Source organism: Taurulus bubalis (assembly GCF_910589615.1).
Source record: "Taurulus bubalis genome assembly, chromosome: 8".
Taxonomy (NCBI): Eukaryota; Metazoa; Chordata; class Actinopteri; order Perciformes; family Cottidae; genus Taurulus; species Taurulus bubalis.
The window spans coordinates 28,412,640-28,416,400 of record NC_136596.1 but is presented as its reverse complement, the minus strand read 5'-3'; positions in this window follow the sequence as shown (position 1 = coordinate 28,416,400).

Below are 3,761 nucleotides of genomic sequence, written 5' to 3'. Positions count from 1 at the left end.
CTGGAGCTGGCACTATGATGGCTGACACCGCCGGGAGGCTTCGCTCCCCGCCGACAAGATACTAACCCAGGAACAGGCCTCGTCTGTCAGGCCTGTCACTTGCCAGCCAGCCATCCAGTCAGGGAGAGCGAGGGGCAGATGGGTGGAGGAGGAGGGGCCCCGGGGTGGGAGGGAGACAGGGTGAGCCGTGAGGGCCGGGTGGGAGGGTCTATAATGAAGTTTATTTGTATCGGGAAATGTCAGCGTATATCATGGCATGTGAAGAACATGTGGGACATGGTTGACATGCTAGAGTGGTGACAGGAGACTGTAAGCTGTTGTAATAAAGGTTTTTAACAGCGTGCATTCACGAGCTACCTTCCAGAAAGTTACCTTTACTTTTGCTCTTTCACAAAGATATTGGGAGTTGGATGTTGCATCTTTAAAAGGGAGTAATAAACAGCATAAAGAAAAGAATGAAATAAGCTATTCAGCAGCAGAGTAAAATACAACAGTTTATTTAAGGGTGAGACACAAGCAGGTCCCAGGCTACTTAAAGATATGGTTTGTTATACATTATGGATCTTTGTGGAAATAAAGTCCCATGAAAAGACCAAAATCAACTGTGTTAGTCGTCTCTCAGTACTTTCTGGCCTCCCTAGCCTGTGTGTTGCTTTGTCTGCAAAGCTAGCACACACACACACACACACACACACACACACACACACACACACACACACACACACACACACACACACACATGGTATATAGCTTAGATGTGTTCTAGCGGCTCAGTTAGGTCCTGAAACAGCTGGTCACTGTAGCTGTGATCAAACGCCGCTCAAACAGCAGGATGTATTTGTGCGGGACAAATGACACAAATGACGCTCGTAGCAGTGGGGCAGTGTGTGTGTGTGTGTGTGTGTGTGTGTGTGTGTGTGTGTGTGTGTGTGTGTGTGTGTGATTGAGTCAAAATAAACAGTGTGTGTGTTCATGGACATGTCAGTGCCACCGTGTGTTTTCATCACGTGTGATGCACATAACACTGGTTAGGAGGTACATTCATTGTTGTATGTTCTATTGTTCCTCAACTTTGGTGTGTGTGTGTGTGTGTGTGTGTGTGTGTGTGTGTGTGTGTGTGTGTGTGTGTGTGTGTGTGTGTGTGTGTGTGTGTGTGTGTGTTACATTAGAGAAGAAATGGCAAAGCTTTCATATTTCAAACATCACAATTCATGATCCAAAAGCAACAGTTTTTGAGGTGAACATTTAAATAATGACTAAGACATGATATTTGGTTTTATTGATGCATATTTCTGTCCCCGGGATCTGTGTGTGTGTGTGTGTGTGTGTGTGTGTGTGTGTGTGTGTGTGTGTGTGTATGTGTATGTGTGTGTGTGTGTGTGTGTGTGTGTGCGTGTGTGTGTGTGTGTGTTTGTGTGTGTATGTGTATGTGTGTGTGTGTGTGTGTGTGTGTGTGTGTGTGTGTGTGTGTGTGTGTGTGTGTGTGTGTGTGTGTGGTCTGCAGTTGATCTTATTGAAAGTAATACACACGCATACACATAACACTAATCACTACATTATTTTAAAAGTAATAACATTTAGACAGATTTTACTGAAAGTGAAATGGAAAATGATGTATTCCTACAATATTTCAGAAATCTTTTGAACACATGTTTAAGTGTTTATACAGTATATCAAATACGCCGGTGTCCTAACGGAGAAGATGTTCCTGTTCACCGTCCTGATGTTCACACTTTTCCACAAGAGGACACACGTTGCCTCCTTGTTATCAGTCAACAACATGTTGCTGGACAAGAGGAAAGATCCAGCTTGCATTACAAACTTCAGAACAGGCTGGGAATTCCACCATCCATCCATCCATCGATTCATCCATTCATCTATCTATCCATACATCCATTCATCCAACCATCTATCCATCCACTCATCCATCCATTCATCCAACCATCAGGATGGCTCTGGAAGTCAAACAAAAGTAATGATGACATTTGTCATTTACAACACTGTCTTTCACAAGAATGTTTTATTGCATTTTTATTTACTGCTGCAATCAGCTAATCAGCTCATTCAGTGCACCTGGTACACTCACCATCAGTGTCCTCTTCACCTGGTACACTCACCATCAGTGTCCTCTTCACCTGGTACACTCACCATCAGTGTCCTCTTCACCTGGTACACTCACCATCAGTGTCCTCTTCACCTGGTAGTCACACTCACCTCGTCAGCTCTATCACTCTCACCTGTCCACTCTGCTGCACCTATTCCCTCTGGTATATAACTCTGGTATATAACTCTGGTATATAACTCTGGTATATAACTCTGGTATATGACTCTGGTATATGAGCCCCAGCTTCACTCACAGTCACTGCCAGTTTGTTCTCTGTGTTCTTCCAGACCTTCCAGCACTTCTTCCCTACCTGCTAGGACTGCTCCACCTGGCCTCTGTCCTGGTGACCACCATCAGATTCTGTCCCCGACCCCGAGATTCCTGCCTTCTTCTTTGTGTGTTTCCCTTGTGTGTTTCCCTTGTGTGTTTCCCTTGTGTGTTTCCCTTGTGTGTTTCCCTTGTGTGTTTCCCTTGTGTGTTTCCCTTGTGTGTTTCCCTTGTGTGTTTCCCTTGTGTGTTTCCCTTGTGTGTTCTCCCGCAATAACCCTCTGCTTTCAGCCCACCATTCCGTTGTATTGCATTTGGGTCCTTCCACCGCCCGTTACAGTACGATCTGGCCATGAACATGGACCCAGCATATAACACTTCATCATAGGCCCGACTTCTGACCATCATGGGATACCAGATCCAGCGGCTCACGGACTGCCAATTTCCAGGCCAAGGCACGACTGGGTTTGCGGAACATGTTGTGCTTGGATGCAGATTGTCTGACTTCCCCGGAGGCCTCAACCGTCCCACCGCCTCTGAATCCTGCTCTTCGTCGGCGCCGGACGTCTCCGGACGTCTCCGGACGTCTCCGGACGTCTCCGGACCCACCCCGCAGGGTTGACCTTAAAGCACTGGGTGATTCTTAGCATGTTAAATTGTACCATACATAATTTGTCCAACATCTCGGATAGCCTAGAACAGGGATTCCCAAAGTGTGGTGTGGAGCTGCCTCTAGGGGGTGCGCGAGAGGAAAAATGTAATGGTGGTCTAATGGTGTAATAATTAATATTAAACATAATAAAAATAAAAAAATAAGTAGGATTTTTTTAATTATAAAATGTCCCTTTGTAAGATTTAAATTTAAAATTAAAAACATACAATTTAATAAATAGATGCACTTCCGGTCCGGCTGCCAGACTGTCTTTTACTACACACTAGCTAGCCTAGCTTGTGCACCTAGCGTCATTTCATTCATTCAGCAACATCCATGAAAACATGTTAAACTGGCTGAAATCAGGAAGCTGTCAGGTGGGACATCTGAAGATATCAGTAATAAAAGAGGAGAGGGACAGAGAGAGAGGGAGGAACCGGAGGGAGAGAAACAGAGAGGTGCTGGGGAGAGACCGGGAGAAGAAACCGACCGGGAGTCGGAGGAAGAGGAGACGAGAGTGAGCATCAGACTGGGAAAAAGAGAGGAAACATGATGACAATTCTCTGGGTCTGGGCTTCACCTGGATTGGAATGCAGATTGCCCGAAGCCACAGTGCGTGTTGTGCAGTGAGGTTCTGGCTAACAGCTGTCTGAAGACTCTTATTTGCGCCGCCACCTGAACACCAAGCATGCCAGTGCAAGTCAGAAGCCCCTTACATTTTTAGATCAAAGTTGGAAG